The sequence below is a fragment of the Chaetodon auriga genome, chromosome 3 (genome assembly GCF_051107435.1).
Source record: "Chaetodon auriga isolate fChaAug3 chromosome 3, fChaAug3.hap1, whole genome shotgun sequence".
Lineage (NCBI taxonomy): Eukaryota > Metazoa > Chordata > Actinopteri > Chaetodontiformes > Chaetodontidae > Chaetodon > Chaetodon auriga.
In genome coordinates this window covers 29,655,463-29,675,462 of record NC_135076.1, presented here as the reverse complement: position 1 = coordinate 29,675,462, position 20,000 = coordinate 29,655,463, and the positions used below count along the sequence as shown (strand labels likewise).

Below are 20,000 nucleotides of genomic sequence, written 5' to 3'. Positions count from 1 at the left end.
ACGTTTCACTGAAACACGGAGGTTCAGTAAGTCTCCGTCTGTGCAGTGAAATCACTGAAGCTGAGTCTGTAAAATACCCATAAGGAGCTCCACCTGGCTCCTCCCCCGCTGCCCCTCCTTTCACTGTAGCCCCTCCCTGCTGTGGACTGATTGGTTCCTGAGGTGATGGTGCTCACTGCTTAGTTCACTCATCATATGGAACTTCAACTAAATAAAAACACCATGTGGTTAAAAACTTGATTTTCATTGGACGGGATCTTTAAAACCTGCGGTCCAATCAGAAGTGAACAGGAAGCTGGAGGCTTCCTCATTCACTTCAACACATTCAGAATTTTATCACAGCAGCATCTAGTGAGCGTCAGAGGAAGTGCAGCCCGACACACATCTGAGGAGGCAGCTGATTGGTCGGAGCACATCAGACCGTCACCACAGTTAATAATCATTTTGGTTGCTGTGCGACTGAAGTGTGTTTTTAATGTCCTCGCCGTGTTCGTCACGTCGCCGCGTCTGTTGGATCAGACAAAACATTTGAATAATTATCAACCCAGCTTGCATTCTGGGGAGTTGATAGGGGGCTTTACCCTCCCCACATCACACACACACACACACACACACACACACACACACACACACACACACACTCAGTGTCTGCATGGGAAACACAGAAGGCATGAAATTACAGTTGCGTCGGTCGGAACGGAGCGCAGGAGGAAACTTCAGCGATAAGGTGGAGGCTTCATGCAAACCTTCATCAAACTGTGTGTGTGTGTGTGTGTGTGTGTGTGTGTGTGTGAAGGGGGTCTACTAAATAAAGAAATCCCAGGGCTCTGGTCTTTCTCTCTGTCTATAATCCCTGTGTATGTGTGTGTGTGTGTGTGTGTGTGTGTGTGTGTGTGTGTGTATTAATTTGGACAGTCAGGCCTGGTGTGTCACCAGATAAGTCAGTTCAATATTCACACTCGGCCTGTCACAGGGTGGCACTCAGAGCTCAGCTGCACCAATGTTTGTGTGTGTGTGTGTGTGTGTGTGTGTGGAGGGTTTAATTTTACACACCATTTAAATATTCTAATATTTGAAAATAAACTTTGATTCTCGTCTCAAAAAGGAAATGAAAGCAGTTCCTGATTGAAGCTTCAGTCACGTGATGTTTATGTTTCCCTTCACGTTCACACTAGCACTGAATGCTAACTGCTAACTGCTAACCGCTAACAATGACTGTGTGTGTCAAAACAATCTACAAAAGCTCAACATCAACCAACAAGTCCAACAGTAAAATCCTGCTTTGCCAAGAATGAAGAGTCTCAATGATCTAATGAGACCAGAGACAAGAGGACAACAGACACAGGGGACACTGTACTGCACTGAATACTTTCAGTACTTAAAGTACATTTTCTTGATCATCCATGCAGGACTTTTACTGTGACAGAGTATTTCTACAGTGTACTTTTAGTACTTGTACTTTGGTAAAGGCTCTGAATACTTCAGCAGTGCCTGAGATGTTGTGTTCCTGTGACTGATTCAACGCTCCTGCACTGAAAGACGTGAGGAGAAAGTTCAGAGAAGCTCGCAGGACGTCAGGAGTCAGACGGTAAATCACAGGAGGAGTCAGAGGAAACAGGAGGAGAGAAGAAATGAGGTGAGGAGAACAGAGAGGAGAAGGAGGGAGGAGGAGAGGAAGACAGGAGATGAAGAGAGATGAGAGGATGTGGAGGAGAGTCAAGATGACACCAGATAATAAGAGAGGAGGAGATGAGAGGAAGAGGAGGAGGAGGAGGGTAAGTTTCCTCCTCAGGGGAGACGTCGACCTGTCAGAGTAAATGTCTCCCCCGCAGGGAGATAAAAATCATATTTAAAGATCAGACGCTTAAAATCCGACCAGCTCTCTGTTTGAAGAACCTTGAAGGAGACAAAGGAGGAGGAAGAGGAGGACGAGGGATTATTAGCTCTTCATCAGCAAACTCCCCCCTTCAACTCATCGAGTCACACCTGAGCATGTAATCAGAGTACTGACTGAGAGTACACATAGTATACTGAGAGTACACATAGTATACTGAGGGTACACATAGTATACTGAGGGTACACATAGTATACAGAGGGTACACATAGTATACTGAGAGTACACATAGTATACAGAGGGTACACATAGTATACTGAGAGTACACATAGTATACAGAGGGTACACATAGTATACTGAGAGTACATATAGTATACAGAGGGTACACATAGTATACAGAGGGTACACATAGTATACAGAGGGTACACATAGTATACTGAGAGTACACATAGTATACAGAGGGTACACATAGTATACTGAGAGTACACATAGTATACAGAGGGTACACATAGTATACAGAGGGTACACATAGTATACTGAGAGTACATATAGTATACTGAGAGTACACATAGTATACAGAGGGTACACATAGTATACTGAGAGTACATATAGTATACTGAGAGTACACATAGTATACAGAGGGTACACATAGTTTACAGAGAGTACACATAGTATACAGAGAAAAGATGAGTTTTTGGAAGTCATTTGGATGTTTGTTTTAAAAAAGCTTGTACATGTACACACAGTACATACAAGTGGTGATGGTGGAAGCTCAAACTTTCTCGTCACAGTCGGTGTACTTGTACTCGTGTGTGTGTATCGGTCCGTCCTGCGTACTCTCTGGATGTCTTCCTGGTCATTTCCTGTCTCCAGAGTTAAAACTGAATCACTGCTGAAACATCCCGATGTCACCAGATGTCGTTGCTTCTCCTCGTCGTCACGTGGATCAGCAGCAGCTGGTGTTTGAAGCGCTGACTGACCAGGAGAACCTTCTGCTGTCTGCTGAGCTTCATCCTCCGTCCACTGAGTCATCATCATTCAGGCCAAAGAGGAAGACGAGGAGCCCTTCAGACGTCCTCCAACCTCCATCGTTCCAGTTGTTGAAGAACAAACTGGACTCGCTCCACGCTGAACGTGTCCACGCTGAACGTCTCCACGCTGAACGTGTCCACGCTGAACGTGTCCACGCTGAACGCCTCACAGACATTCAGCATGTTAAATTAAATAATATATATTATTCTAGTGAGACTATAAAACATACAAGAGCACACACACAGCTATAGAATCTCTCTCTCTCTCTCTCACACACACACACACACACACACACACACACACACACACACACACACACACACACACACTCCTGCTGGAAGCCTGCTCCCATTGGCTGAGCCTGGCAGTGGGTGTGGTATTGATCAGAAACACCAGCAGCAATTATACGACTTCACACTGAGCCTGGAGCTCATCACTATTCACTGTGGAGAACACACACACCCACATACACGCACACACACACACACACACACACACACACACACACACACACACCCACATACACGCACGCACACACACACACACACACACACACACACACACACACCACAGTGACTCTTTGATTAATGCTAATTCGTGTGTGGACGTGAAGCGCCTTAATCCTCTCCTCTAATTGGTCTTTCATTATGGCTGAGGGGGAATCGGGGGGGCGTGTCCGTGGCCCTTCGTTAAGGTGGTGTCACCGTGGTTACCGTGGCTCAATATGAATGGATGAGGCGGCCGGTAGGACACCAGGCCAGGAAGACAAACAGGCAAAACTTTAGTTCATTAAAGCCGGATGGAAAAGTCCAAAAACACCAACCTAAAGTTACTTAAAAGTAGAGTTTTTTGTCCACCTGGGGGCAGCAGAAACAAGCTGTCGGCTCACTGACATATCGTCACCTTTAAGAGCTCCAGCAGCTACAGAACAACGCGGTGATCCATGTGGACTCGTGTCTCCTGATGGACATCAGTCCAGTCTTGTCTCTTTTAGCTCTGTGTTTGGTCTCCTCCACCCCCTGAGGGACAGATCAGCTGTTAAATGTCCACCAGCTCGTCTCTGAGTCTGTCAGCTGTTTGCTGCTCAGCAGGAGGTGAACTGAGGCTTCTTACAGCTTCCCCTCTGAAAACGACAGAACAGAGACGCTGCAGGTCGTCTGTTGACGTAAACTAAGATGTCTGACTGACAGAGATCGAAGACGCTTCGCAGCTACGTCAGCTTCTGGAGAAAAGAACATTTTCAGTGTTTTACTCTGCAGAAGCTCCATGAGTGACTCCACAGGCGCGCACTGAAACACTGAGCAGTCCACTCACTCCTCAGGCTCAGCGGTGACTTTTCATTAAGCTTTGGTCTCGTTTCCGTCATGTGAAAAGGTGACGCTGATGATTAAACACTGAGAAAGTTTCCTGTCATACAAACGAAACTGGATGAAACAGGAACCAGTGACTCAAACCAACACTGAGCAGAGGGCTTAGACCTGAGTGAGCTCAGCTATGCTTTTACTGTACACTGTGTGTGTGTGTGTGTGTGTGTGTGTGTGTGTGTGTGTGTGTGTGTCAAACACTGTCAAACCTCAGCTCTCAAAAAGAAGAGGAAAAAGGAATAAAGTCGAGGGAAACAGAAGAAGCCACGGTTAGACTGAAGGCAGAGCAGGAGACTGATTTGGTTTAGTGATGATCATCAGATTCATAATTCAACATTTAATTACTGGCAGCCAGCAAAAGTAATAGATAATTAAGGTATTTAAGGTGGAAACGCGTGGATTGCTGTTAAAACCTGTCTGGTACGAAACAGCAGCTTTGATTTCTGACATTTCCTTTGGCTCAGATTTGGCTGTTTGCAGTGTGTCTCTGGGTGTGTGTGTGTGTGTGTGTGTGTCTTTCCTCTAACCTCCCTCCTCGCTAACTTCCACGCCTCACAGCACCGCCTGCAGCCATGTGTCCGTCAGGCGTGTCGTCACCTGAGGCCAATCGTTTCCCAGCAGCACCGGCTCCCTCGTTAACCTGGAGGCGCTGCCCGTTCCGTCCCGTCTGCTCATTACTGAGCGGCCGCTGGAGCTTCTGGTGTTCACGCTGCTCAGCCAACACTCAGAGCTTCAAACTGACAAGGTGCTGCCGGACGTCGCCAAACATGAACAAATTACGGCCAAACTGGGCTGCAGGAACGGAAAACCTTTCAGACAGAATCAGCACGAAGTCATCACCTGCTGCGCCCCGCTGGTGGCACCGCCCCCTCAGCCTCACGTCCTGTGCTGAACAGACCACCCCAGGTGTCAGCCTGAAACATGATGCGTCCAGTCACGTCTGTCGAGCACCCAGACGTTAGAATAGTAAAAACGATGAAAGAAAGCTGCATCAGGAACCAAAGAGGCAGAGTCTCAAAGCTCAGATTAGTCAGTCTCTAAACTTTCACTCAGACGGACGATTGATGAAAGAAAGAGAGGAAGTGAAAATGTCCTTTTGTTCACAGCAGCACGTTCTATGATCCGTCTGATCGGTCTCATTTAATCTTTGTTCTTCACGTGCAGCCAAGCACAGCTGGACGGACAGACATGGACAGACAGAAGTTACTTTTCTGACAGCAGGTCAGAGGCTGCACACCTGTCCAATCACACACCAGCGTGAGCAGTTAACAGTAAACCGGACCAATGACAGCCTGGATTCATCGTGATGCAACAGCTTGGACGACCAAAGAAATCAGAAACACAACCAGGAGAAGCAGAAAGGCTAAAAGACAATCAAGAACCAGCTGGATCAACTTTACCTGATGGATGCAGGTCACATGATTGTGTTGCTCCAGTCGTCAGGTGAACAAAGAGGCTCCAAACGTCTCCAGCTGGTCTGCGTTCAGTCGATCTTTAACTGAAGCAAACGTTCTCAGTTTCCACCAACACCTCACTGCTCACATTTTACTGCTCTGTCTGAGGCTCTTCTCCTGCCATTAACCCTCAACCTCCACCTGACATCCACCTGACCTCCACCTGACATCCACCTGACATCCACCTGACCTCCACCTGACATCCACCTGACCTCCACCTGACCTCCACCTGACATCCACCTGACCTCCACCTGACCTCCACCTGACATCCACCTGACATCCACCTGACCTCCACCTGACATCCACCTGACATCCACCTGACCTCCACCTGACCTCCACCTGACATCCACCTGACCTCCACCTGACATCCACCTGACCTCCACCTAACCAGGAAGTGAGCTCAGGTGTGCTAGAGGCGGGGCTAAATCACACCCTGACTTGAGTAAAAGAGCTCTGAGTTATCCACCGCCCGACCTGTTGACTTGTTCTTATTGTTTACATGTTGATGACTTCGCACACTCGCGGTGCTCACACTGAAACACACTCTTCAGCTGACACTTAAAGTACCTGAAACTGTTCCTGAGCCTTCACACCTCCTGGTACTCACCATCTTCACACACTTCACTTTTAGCACTTGCAGTGCCCCTTCACACCTTTCACAGCATACATTCAAACACTTCAGCTGCCTTCAGTGTTTATGCTTCTACTGATATTTTGACCCTTCAGCTGACACTTGGACTCCTTTAAGTGAACTTTGAGTATTTACACTTCAATCGACGCTTATACTGCTCATACTTTAACTGATGCTTAAACTCCAGTCAGCACACTGTTGGAAAAAAATCTCTGGATCATACGAACATAATGCGAGCTGACCAATCACAGTTTAAAGCTGCAGAGGGCCCGAACAAACACAGATTTCCAGATCATATTGGAGCTCAGCTTCACTGCTGTGACTCAACCATCGCAGCCTCTTTCACACTTTGGGACTGAAAACAAATTCAGAATTGAGGAGTATTTGGGGGATTTTGGTTCAGCAGATTCTCCTCATTCATCACTGTGGCTTCATCAAAGAAGAGTTTTAACAAACAACAATAAAACAGCTGATTTCAAACGTTTGAATGGTGTTGACAGCGACACACAAACATACACAGAGAAATCATTTCCACATAAAACTGCTTTCAAAGCAGAAAACCAGTTTTTATTCCGATGAACATCGTCGTCATTATGACTGACGGCGCGGTGTCTCAAGTTCAAGCTCACAGTCTGACCTGCTGACCTTTAGCTGGTTTGCTGTGGGGGCATATCAGGTCACGCTGTGTGTGTGTGTGTGTGTTGTGGAAAGGCGATGCCCGGTGTTGGCGGCGGGCTGAATTATTCACGCTCCTCTGCGGTCGTCTCCCTCCCTGAAACCTGAGAGGAGGGTTGAGGCGGCTCCCACCCTCCACTCTGCACCCGGGGGAGAATCTGAGCTCGGCCGACAACAACACAACACACAGCGGGGTGACGAGGGGGAGGAGGAGGAGGAGGAGGAGGAGGAGGAGGAGGAGGACGGTGGAGGACAGAGAGGTGTGGACAGCAGGAGGGAGAGGATTTCTGTGGTTCTGGTCTTTGATGGGCGACTTCAGACCAAACAGTGATTCCTCAGTCTGGCAGCACAGGACGCCTCCAGTCAGCTGTGTGTCCAACATGGAGGACGGACGCAGGCCTGATGAAGGTCTCAGTCATTTACAGACAGAGGCTACAGACGACACACATCAGTGACATGTCTGCACTCTCAAACAGCTGAGGAGCGGCTCCAGCTTTCTGCTGACGTCACGACGTTTGTATGAACTTTTATCAGTAACAGGAAAATAACAGAGAGCCGAAATCTGAAGGCCTGAATGTGTGAAGTCTGCAGGTTTAGACTCTCTGAGACTCTGATCGTCACACTGTGCATCACCAAACACAGCAGCGATTACGTATCGTATGTATGTGTGTGTGTGTGTGTGTGTGTGTGTGTGTGTGTGTGTGCGTGTGTGTGTGTGTGTGTGTACGTAGCTTTACCTTTAGGACAAAATGAACTGATCTCAGTTCACATTGTGCTGAAAAATAACTCACTCGTTCATCCCTGGTTTCACTCCTGCAGCTACAAGAGACTGAAATCCTTGAGCTCTGACAGTGTTAGTGGTATTCAATACCACACACACACACACACACACACACACACACACACACACACACACACACACACACACACTGTGACTGCTGACATCAGCAGATCTGACTGTTTCTGTTACAGGACGGATGAAACACAGATTGAACAGTGGAAGCAGATACAGAGGTCTCACTCTGCCTGGATTTCAGGGAACATCAGAGAGCAGCAGACTGTTGTTCGGATGGTTTCATCCAGGTGTGAAGATGCAGCAGCTCAGGGACCATTTTCATCAGATCGATTGGAACAGACTCAACATCACACACCAGTTCATTTCCCAGCCTTCTGCGTCTTCCCACATCAAACCACCTCCACGAACACAACACACTTTTCTACCACAACAGCAGCTGTTTGATGTCAGATTTTTGTTTCATTTATTTGTGTCTGCTTTCCAAATAGTGGAAAGTTCAAGTGAGTCTTACCTGATCCTGGTTCTGTCTCAGCTTACAGAGCTTTTGCTCTTCATACATATGATCAAAGTGTTCCATGTTGAAATTACAGATTAGCTGCACTTTGGAAACTTCTGTCAAGAAACTCAGAGAGCGAGATGCAGAATCTTCACTGGATAAAGACTTTAGAGCCCGTCCATTAAATTCAGAGCCTTATAAAGAACAACAAGCAGGAGGTCGAGATGGAGCTCTGACACTGATGGTGGAGGGACTGCAACAACAACAAGAGGTGAAACAGGTCAGGTGGTTTACACTCTCCTGAAGATGATCACTGGATGATACCTGCAAACAAATAACAGTGAGTTTATTTTATCTAGATGTGAGTTCATCTTATATTTTATTTTATCTTATTTTATTATCTTCTCTTTCTACACGGGGGTTGCAATGCAAATTTCATTGACATGGCCATGCTCAATGACAATAAAAGCAATCTTGAATCTTGAAATGGTTTGATAATAACTGAGAGGCTACTTCAAATCTACAGAACCAACTGTAAGTCTCAGCTATGAAGGCTTTTTCTGAAGAAAGATCATTTTGCGGCAGGACCACTGAGAGTCCTAGAAACAAGCCCAACTTTCCCTTTCAGCTCAATGAACTCTTTAAAAAGCCTCTTGGATCAGCTGAAAATCATCATCACAAAGCTGAAAACAGCCTGTTTTTCTGAGCTCAGCAGACTTTTTGGAGATACGTGGTTCTCACAGGACGGCTGTGCTGCAAACATGTGATGATCTTCTGGAATCTGATGCATTGATGTAGATTAAAGCACCAACAGGATATAAAGGAGTTCAATGAGCTGAAACATCTACAGCAGTAATCTCTTTTCACACTTTAGGTACATTTTGCTGATAATACAAAGTCTTGAATGCAGGACTTTTACTTGTAGTGGAGTATTTTCACAGTGTGGTATTAGTACTTTTCCTGAAGTAAAGGCCCTGAACAGCATGTACATAAACACACAGGAATGCAACAGAAAAACAGCAGAGAGACGGTCGATAGAGCATTAGCGTCTTTATTTTTTGTCGTTGTTGCATAGGAAATGCACATCTTGCTTCCAGTAAATTGAGTCTGCGTGGACATGGAGTCACTAATGGGGCCGAGAGGGATGGGCCTACACTTCACCAGTTCAACGGAAACAACAGTCGGAGAGGGAAGAACAGAAGAAACAGAACGACAGAGTGACAACAGAAGAGCTGACAGCAGTAAGTCAGAGGACAACGGAGGAGTCAGTGCAAACTCACAGCTTCAGAACACAGAGAGTGGACAACAATGGCACCGGGTACAACTAATGGACACTAGGTAACATTGAACAGAAGAGCAACACCAGATGGTGGAGCGGTGTAACGGCGGCAGCAGAAAACGCCGCCTGTTCCATAAAAGAGTTGTAGAGGCACAAGGTTTAAGTCAGTTCTGGGTGAGGATGGAGGTGAGGAGGAGAGGTCAATGGCTGGATGTGATGGTGGAACCGAACAGGTTGTTGTGGTCGGGATGTGGTCTGGTCTCTGTGGTGGTTTGGGCAGTGAGGAGGGGCTGATGGGATGATGAGAACGTGTGACCGCAGTGGGACGCAGTCTGCCCAGCGACGCCCGGGATAAAGATAAAGCTCTCCTTCCTCGAGATTGTCTTGGGTTAGCTACAGTTAGCATCGCCTCCAGAGGGCTGGACGAAAGGCAACGAGAAACGCTCATGGAGCTGATCGATTAACCGTGTCGGTGATTGGCTTGAATACTGAAACCAACAGGCTGGAAAACAAATGAACGTGGGCAGTATTGGGCCGTCGGCATCATAAAAAACGAATCCCTGGTTTGTTTCAGCTGATAATTTGAACAGAGTGAAAATTTCTACATCTGGATGCTCAGATTTCTATTTGACTTGATAAAGGACGACGCCAGCGTTTCTGCACGTTTCAGTCCGTCTACTGCAGATCATCTACAGCCCTGATCCCAGAACAGCCTGGACTCGTGTTCACAGAGTGGTGAACTCGCTCCATCCTCTGTGATCGACTGAGCCTTTCCAGGACGCCCCTTTCATACCCAATCATGATGCTCTCACCTGTTACCGATCAGCCTGTTTACCTGTGGAATGTTCCAGACAGGTGTTTTTGGAGCGTTCCACATCTTTCAGTCTGTGAAACGCGTTGCTGCATCAGATTCACAATCAGCAGATGTTTGATTAGCAGCTGATCACATCCTGCTGTATGTTTTACAGAACGTCTCAACTGTTCTGAAATCTGTTGTTCACTGTCAACCATTTTCAAGGCATGCCGTCACGTTAAAATGGCTTTCTTCCTGGCAGCTACTGATTTTCATTTTCAAGACTGGACACTTGTTTGAGATTCGCTGTTGCTGACGGATGCTCTCAGCTGATGTAGCTCTGACAAAAATCAGGTGATACGACTGATGCAGCTAAATGTACTTATAGAAGGGTTTCATTGATCCAAAAAACAGCGTAGACTATAACCTGATTAATTCTGGAGGCAGATATGATGGAGATAATTAAAGTTTTTAAAAATTTGTTGGGACATATCATCCAAATGTTGTTCTTATAAACATTCTTTAAAGGTATAACAAACTGAGGCTGTGCTGACGCCATCGACTGGAGGGAACACTGACGGTGGAGAAACGTGTTGAAGAACCGTGACCCAGATCTGAAGCATCAGGGACATTTCTGTCCGACACAGAGGCCAACAGGCTAACACTGGAGGATATATTGGCCCACATGACTTTTCAGAAGTTTAGAGCATTTTGAGGCCTTTTAAGAAACACCCCTGACTTACAGGGATGTGAAGGTACTGGAAACCGCCTCCCAGAGAGGTTTGATGTAGAACACTCCATCACTCTCTGGAAACTCTTCAGCAGTAATTCAAGCAGACGACTTGCAAAATCAGTGGCATGGTCCTTTAACGAAACAGTCTGGTCATCAACAAAGTTTGTCAAGTCGAAGTTTTCTGCCTGAAAGAGATGCACAAGTCGAAGAAACTGTTTGGTTTCAAAGAGCCGAGCTGCATCGACAGCCTGCGAGTCGAAAACAGAGAGGAGCCACTGGAGGTGAGCTAGACAAGCCAATCGACCCCAGCTGGCCTGGGACTGCGAGAGGAAGGGGGGAGGCAGGGGGAGTCTCCAGGTGCTGGATACCTCTTTCTCTTTCCAGACCTTTCTCATCCTGGAGGAGCGGCGGCTCGTTTGAAGTCCTGCCGAGGGAGACGCAGCGGAGGCTCGATGAGGAAGGAGGGGGATTCAGTCCCGGATAGTGCTGAGCGTTGCAGAAAAAGGCCGAGGCCATCGATTCAGCCTCCTGCAGGAAGCTGCCTGGGGAGGAGGAGGAGGATTCACCCAGAGCCACGCAGAAATTTCTCAGCCTGCTGGTCAATGGACACGAGGGGACGGAGGGGGGGAGGGGAGGGGAGGGGAGGGGAGGGGAGGGGAGGCCAGACCAGCCAGGTGTTTGCTGATGTTAAAAGTTAGCTGGAGATTGTCGGATTAAAACCCTGCGAGGCTGCGGCAGTCCGCCGATGGCCCAGGGCGGTCATCGTGGTGGCACACCCGTCAGATCAATGACAATGAACTGACACGCAGTAGAAAACCGTGGAGGTGAACGGTGACGGATTCATGTCGGGATGAAAGAGTCCCACGTGGGAGGATGAAGGGATGAAGGTAAGGGAGGTGAGACAGTGAGCAGAAAAGGTTTGAGGCATACAGGGAGAGGTAAGAAAAAGAAGAGGAACCCAAACAGGAACAGAACAATCTGGTTTTTGTAATTTTTTTTCTCATTTGTTGTCATTGTAACAGTTTACTAGGCGATTATGGAAGAGCATGCAGTTATATCTTATGATTATTGTACATTAGCTATAATCAGAGGGGCCTGACAGACAGCAAAGGCTACTGGTGGTCAGAAATTTCAACAATTACAAACAATTATTGTATTCAGTATTCAGAAGAGCATTATAATACAGGTTTTCACAGGCACTACATTTGATCTTTTTCAATATATCATGTAATATGCTGGTTTGTTTTTATTTTTCATTTCTTTTTCAGATTTTTCCTATAACTCGTCCGGTCCGTAGAAGCTGGGATCTGGAAACGGAAGGATTGATCGTAAAAGAAGGCAGAGGCTGAAATTTTCACAAAGTAGATACCAAAGTCCACGTGGGCAGGCGCACGCACGTGAGCCGCGTGCACGTGTGGATGTTTAGTCAGTGCATAGTTCTCATGCAGATTAGACTGCTATGCTTTGATACGCTGTCAGGAAGCATGATAGTAAGTTCAAATTGTCACATTTTCCAGCTTACCTCCTCTTCACTGGCTTGATTTAACGCTTAGCACCATGTAATGGTTTTGCAACAGGATAAATAAATATCTTTGCAAAGGAGCAGTGACACCGTAATTCATTACAGTTGAGCGCTGGAGAGCAGCTTCAGTGTTACCTGCCTCCCCGTCCAATGACTTTCCTTCATCTCTCTAAAGTGATGCCATTTATACTCATTTCCCCGGCTCGCGCTCCCGCACGGCCGACACGGTGAAGGATGTCTTCCTCCCGCTCCGTTCTCGCGCCGAAGACGACGACGAACGGCGGGGAAAAGGCAGCGTTTGCATTCACATCGGTGTAGAGCCAATGAAAGCTGCTGGAGGTGGATTTCAGGTGTCACTGAAGCTCTCCCTGGTGCTTGTACGATTGTTCTATCAGTCCTGTACGTTCAGCGTTGCTATAATTCACATACTCAGGTCTCTAAAGTGATTGAAAGTACTTGGGTGGATTAAAAATACCCTGGTCTAAGCCTGAAGAATTCTGCCCCTCTTCACTTCAAGCCGTTCAAATTCGATTACTCCCCGACCCTCCAAACCGCAGACTCGCACAGCGGTCCGGGCCGATGGATTTGTTTCTCGGGTGGTGGTGAGGGGGTAATCTCTGCCCGGGAGAATTTGGACAAATGTGAGGACAACAAAGGCGTTCGCATAAAAAGCTCAGCCTTCATTCAACCCTGTTTCCTGATGGAGCGGCAGAATTCCTCAAAGGCAAAATCCAAAAATCAGCTCTTGGTGGGAGGGGGTGAGGAGAGGGGGACGGGAGCGGGAGGCGAATGGAGGTGCTTCTCTTCTGGAGGCTTTAAGACAGTCTGACTCCAGCCTTCGCTCACACGGCTGGTCGGACAAGCTTTGGATCACAGTTTTCTAGATTGAGGGTGGACGGAGGAAGCTGCAGTCGGGCGGTTAGAAGCTCAGAAAGGTTTCTCAGACGTGTGTTTGGCTGAAGGTTTGTGTCCCTGCTGGTGTGTGTTAGCATGTGGCGCTCGTCGGCTCAGCTGGTTGGACGCAGCGTCCGGCCTTAAGGCTCATCGCTCTCTCAGCCTCTGATTTGTGTCTCTGCTGTTAGTTTTGTGGAGGAGGAGAAGGTGGTGCAGTGAGCTTCACATTCAGCCCCTCCTCAGCCTCCACCACCACCACCACCACCCGCTCAGCTGGAGCTCCGCAGAGCTCCACTTCAAGGACTCCAGTTCCAGCCGGATCAGAGTTGCTGCTCATTTTTTGATTTCTTCAACCACTTTAAATTTAATCGTGACTGACCGGAGACGCGCTCTCCATCCAGCTGCGGTTTACTTCTCTCGTCCTTCAGAAATGTCTGATTGTTGCGGCTTGTTCCAAATATTCAAACCCAACATGTTTTTATGGCTTCATCATTTCACCAAATGGGAACATTTCAGATAAGAATTGTTTTACACAAACTTCAGTTCAGTTCAGGGTTTCATGTGTTTTAATTTGCCTCTAGAATCTAAAATTGCTCGTTTTGAAGAAACGTGGTGAGTTTGTCAGGACGGAGAACTAAAGTTTGTCCACGCTGGACCGCCTCAGGCACCTTCTCCAGTCGTTCTTTTCTACGCGGGAACATGCACGAGGGCATTTTGTAACATTGTTAAGAAAAGTGCAGTATAAATGAAGTTTATTATTATTATTTTTTACGAAAAACATCACAGTTCCAGACTTCAAGTGTCACAACTGAGAATATGAACTGAACTGTCATCGGGGTTTGGATTATTACTATATTTGAATGAAGTCACCTTGGGATTTTGGGAGCTTGTGATGGACATTTTTTGCTATTTGCTGACATTCTAGAGACAAACTAATCAATAAATTGATCAATATTAAATGCTTTTTGCAGCTCTGACAGCAGTGTGGATGAAGACATCCAGCGTAGACCTTGACGTACGACTGAAGAAGATGCTTTTAAGACGGCCAGTTCAGAGGACGTGTTTCACTGGTCTGATCGTTATTGATCGTCATGTTTCTGGAGGAAACGCAGCAAATGGGCAGAAACTCTGATCTCACTGGTCATCCTGGTGACTTGTTTCTCGATTATCTGCTGCATGAATGTGATGCTGTGATGAGCAGCGGCGGATGTGTGGATGGACGGAGGTCAGGGTGGACCTCCGGGCTCAGGGAGGGCTGGAGGAGGAGGAGGAGGAGGAGGAGGAAGAGGAGGAGGAGGAAGAGGAGGAGGTGATCTTGTGGGCCAGTGAAGAAAGAAACAGATGGAAAAGAAAAAGAATCATGTTGCATAATCAAGCTGTTTATTTTCCTGCATGGAATGGTGAACACAAAAAAAGATGCCGAGATGCATTTATAGTAGGGGCATCCTTTGGCTGGCTATGTCATTGTCTCCTGCCTAAAACTAAACTTTTAAAATGCATAAAAAACGCTTGCTTTTCTTACCAATTTTCCTCAGAATTACCTAGATTTAGCTTCATCAACACTGATGCAACAAATAACCTTCAAAACATACAGCATACTGTAACATCCATTTACAATGGTCTTATCACCACAGCGCCCTATACTTTTTAAGTACAGGAATATGCTATACCATCAACAGAGGAAATATCCTTAAATACATACAAAAAGGAAAGCAAATAAAGAAAAATAAAGAAAACAAGGAAACAGGAAAGTTTTCAACTTAAATCCAGTTCCCAGAAAACAAACCAAACCAGTTCTAGTAATGTGGCCTCGATACAAACAATCAGAAAATTCACAACACTAGTTTTTCCTCATTTAATCAATGTTACAAAAGTCCTGCATTATAAAATAGGGCAGCTTTAAAATCAGTGTAATTAATAAAACTATACAACATACAAACACGTCTCCAGGCGGGCCGAGCGGCCCTGCTGCCTCCCGTCCGTTAAGAGTTAACTCTTCTCTGCGTCTCTTCGCTGCTGTACCAGAACTAAATTACACACACAACACAAGAACAAAAACACACTGCCCAAACTATTGCTTTTATAATCTTTTTCTTTTTTTCTTTCTTTAAAAAGGGTGCAATTTTGTCGTTATCTTACACACACGCAGCCAAAAGTCGCTGATTAGATGCTAGGCTGCTTCACAAGGTTTTTGTGACACTTAAAAAAATGTCCGTGCAATTTTTTTAATTCCCTTCGCTCTTTTTAAGCCCTGGAAGCTGTATTTTTTTATGTAATACTTTTTCACTATGTCATTTATTTCATATTTAGTGCAGATAATTAAGGAAGTAATGCCCAACTCATGGCTAAAGGGTAGGCAAGAACAGAGACAAAACAAACACTAAGAGGAAACACACAACCCACAAGTGGAACCACTGAACCATCGCAGCTGACGGCGTCCCGTCGCTGCCCGGACCGAACACACAACAGATAAACATTTTATTTACTGAACCCTCTGCCAGGCAGGGCGGGGCGTGCTTAAAGTGTTGGACGTCATCAAAAATGTTCTCGATAAACTGTTTTCTGCGCGATGGAGAAGAAGTTGGACTTGTTTAAGGCTTGCTTGTGACCAAAGAACTAAAAAAGAAAACCTTTAGGAAAGAGAGACCCGGATGTAGGACTGCGGCCGTCTGGTAGATTATCAAAACGGGAAGGAAGGAAGGTAGGAAGGAAGGAAGGAAGGAAGGAAGGGAGTAGAATTCCCCGAGCGACGGAGGCTCAGCTTGGCTGGAGCGCCGCTGCAGGGCTGGCTTCACCATTTTTAGGGACCGACCACGGAGCACGATGCCAGTCACGTGCACGCCAACTTTGGTTGAAAGTAAAAAAAAAAAAAAAAACTAAATAAAACAATGTCAGACAAAATAAGTCTAAGTGAGTGCAAGCAGGTATTGCATACTTTATGTCCTCATTATTCGTTTATGGGAACGAAGAAACTGACCGAAAATGAAAACAGGAAGACTTGAAAATGAAGGTTTTGCTGTTCCGAGTTTGCAGCAACAGAAGTCAAAGTCATCCTGCCGGACTGACGGCGGGGCGACGGGGCGGGTGGAGGTCAACGCGCTGAACTGAACTCATCCGCCAGCTGAGCAGCGATCGGCTCCATCTGCTCCATCAACATCCTGGCATCACCAGATTTAGTGAAATGAGTCCAAAGTCTTCATCTGCCAAAAACTGGTCACTTCCAAAGTGTGTTTCCAGTATTTCAGTCCGTTCTCACAGATCAGACTCAGTGTGTGTGTCTGAAAACTCATTTTCCACCTGAATCGTATAAAAAAAAACCACTACTCATTTATCATTTCAGTGAAACTGTCCCCAAACTTGTACAGTGAGTTTTTTCTGCGATCGGGAGCCAAACTGAACTGGTAGCTAATCTGAACCAAACACTGTTAACGGCTAACACGACCAGTTAGCAAAGCTGAATCAAACCGATGTAGCTGCTATCTGAACTGTTAGCTAATCCAAATGGTTTAGAGTGCTAAACTCAACAGTTAGCTAATGTGACTCAGCATGTTTTAGCCACTGAACTGTTAGCTTACTCAACTCAGTCAATTCTCCTGCTAAACTGAACTGTTAGCTCACTTGAACCAAACTGTTTTAGCTGCTAAAAGTAATTGTTAGCTATTAGGAAGTATCAGAGGAAAATGTCCTTAAGTGCATTTCCACCTTAAACCACTTTTAGCTGCTAAACAGAGCTATTAGCTGACCTGAATGAAACCTGTTCAGCTGCTACGCCTGACCGTTAGCTAACAGGCCCTACAGCCAAAAACATCCCGTCACCTCATAGTTTCTACATGAACGAGTTTTTCATTGGTGCTTATTTCACAAAATTTGCCGGTGTTGCCGTCTGTTAGCAGAGATCAGGAGACTCACCTGATCGGAGCAGGTACAGATGTCAGCTGTGAGGAAGCGGTGCAGGACAGGCCGGAGACCTCCTCAACTGAGATACTACCAGGCAGCAATTCTGGAAGTCACCGCGTTCCTCTTCAGCTTTTCTGATGTTAACTGCTCCGTTAACGAGTGAGGAGCAAATAAAGAAATGAAACAGGAGGAGGTGAGGGAATAATCAGACAAGACTCTCCACACTGGATCTTGTGCAACCTCTCAGGACTGGACCGTAGCTCAAGGCACATCGATGAGGAACAATTGTTTTCGTGCAATTTGATAACATACGGATGAAAGAGAACGTCTTGTAACCGAAAAGCAGAACCGATCTGTTGTTGAAGGAAAAGAAAGGAAGGAGGAAGGGAAGGAAGTCCAAGTAAAAGTCATGTAAAGATGTCAAGAAGCGAAGAGAGCTGGTTGTTTGTGAAGGAGAGCGATAGAAAAGGCCTCGACGGGCCAAACGAATAGACGGCTGCTGGCAAGTGCCTGATGTTGGGTTTACAATATAGTGTCTTTATCTCACTAACTACGTCATCTATGGAAAAATTTGTCACTAACACTAGAACATGCAGATTTTTTTGTTCTTTTTTTGTAACTTTTTCACTTAAATTCACTTTTGATCGACGCTGGATGGTCGTAAGAGTGTGTGTGTGCGTGTGTGTGTGCGTGTGTATATATATTTATATATATAGTATAGGAAAGGAAAAACAAAACTGAAGTTCAATAAAATGGCAAGTTGCATGTGAAGCGCTCGGCTGTCTCGTCTACTTGTGGACGAAAGCTTCCAGAGAGTGACCCTCTGCTCTGCCTCTTTATCGCTATACCACACCCCCTGATTACACTCACGGCCCATTGGCCAACTGCAGGAATAAGTGCTTTTGATTGGACGGGAGCTCTAGGAGACCCAGCCAATCGTGGGGCAGCCCGTCGCCGGGCGGCGCCCGTCAAAGATTATCTCGCCAACAGAAAGCAGAGAAGACGTGATTACTTTTAAGCTTAAATTCACTCGTTGTCTTTTCTCCTGATTCGCCTCATGAGAAATTCAAAGAGGTTTGTTCAGTAAAACGATGTGCTCATTAAAATAAGTTAATCGCTCAGCGTTCCTCTTCTCAGCAAAATGAAAAGCTGCGAGAAATGCTTTAAAAAATTGATTGTTTCAAATGATATTTGTTAAAGGGCCTGGTGTTCTACCATGCTAACAGCTTTACAAGATGAACAAACAACAAATAAAAACAATAAATGTGAATACAGCTCCCCTTATTTCTCACAAGGCTATGGTTTCTAGTTCAATGCTGTGTCGTCATCTTTTGTACCCCAGTATTTTAGAGTCCCAGAGGTGTGAGCGGACTAGGAAGAAAAATATATTTTATATATACTTTTCAGCAACTGATTTCAACGAGCTATCTTACAAAGATATTTAACTATCCAACAGCTAGCCAACAAAATTGCACTTTCCTCATGATCAATATTCCACTGGTAAAGTTTTCGTCACTCGGCTCTCTCCTGTCTGCCTGCTGCCTTTCGGACACCAGAGCTTTCTGCCACCCTTCGCATGCTGTAGCTTCACCCAGACTGGTGGATGGATAGAGGAGGAAGAGGAGGGGACCAGCTGAAATGACGGCTAAGAGAGAAAAACCAATGAGCCATGAAGCCAAAGCCTCCCAGATAAACGAGCTCGGATCCACCAGCGTCTGGTCGCCACGCTTCACATCAACAAACCCCACCTTCCCCACCTTTATAACCCCGCCTCCGACCGACCTCCCCCATCATGACCCCCCACCTCTGCATGTGTAGTTCATGTTATTACTGTGAAACAGGCTGGGCGTCTGTTTGCGCCCCCACCACCTCCCCATCAGGTCAGGTCTTTCCCTTTAGCACTGGTCCATGTCCTTGGGAAGAGCCCTGTGGACCTCCACCCTCCCTGACACGCCACCAACCAGAGGGCGGGGTCAAGTGGGGTTGGAGTCCATCGTGGGAGGTGAGTGAGGGCTCAGGCGGGGGGGGGTGGTGGTATTAGCTGATGGTTTCTGAGCCAGGTAACACCTCCCCTCTCCCCCAACCACGGTGCATCCCATCCTATCCCACCAACCGAACCAACCCCAGGCCGTTGAGATCCTCCGGGATGGGGGGGGTCTGAGGGTGGGAGCCGGGAGGGCGTTGTAGCGCTGCAAGTCCATTGGATGCACACACTGTGGAGGATGATGGGAGAGGGGGGGTGTAGTTTCTCACAGGGGAAGCTCTGTGATTCAGTCTTATGGCGTTCCCAAAAATCGAAGGCTCAACCCCCCGTGACTGTGCCAGCCTGGTCTGGTTTGGGGGGTCTGGAGGGGTCTGGCACTATATATGAACATCAACATATGAACCATATGCGAACAGGGATGTGTACGACGTACAGTTTACAGAGTGGGTGCTTAACGCCGGGGTCGAGGTGCGTTTGATCCGCTGTAGCCATGCTGATGCTGCTGAGTCTGTATGGCGCTGGTGGGGGCGGAGTCAGGCGCAGAGCAGGAGGAGCAGGGTTGTAGGGGCGGGGCAAGACGGGACTCTCTGTCACAGCTGGCATCGAAGGTCAAAGG

General features: G+C 46.7%; 1 protein-coding gene across 6 annotated transcripts in view; it reads right to left on the bottom strand.

Moving 5' to 3' along the window:
- Positions 1-9,308: 9,308 nt before the first annotated feature.
- The window catches only part of LOC143318455 (nuclear factor 1 A-type-like), a 35,284-nt gene continuing 24,592 nt past the window's right edge, over positions 9,309-20,000 (bottom strand). For all 6 annotated transcript variants that reach the window (XM_076726806.1, XM_076726807.1, XM_076726809.1 and 3 more), the window contains one exon: positions 9,309-20,000. This exon is cut by the window's right edge and continues 80 nt beyond it. The gene's annotated coding sequence lies outside the window, so the exon portion shown is untranslated.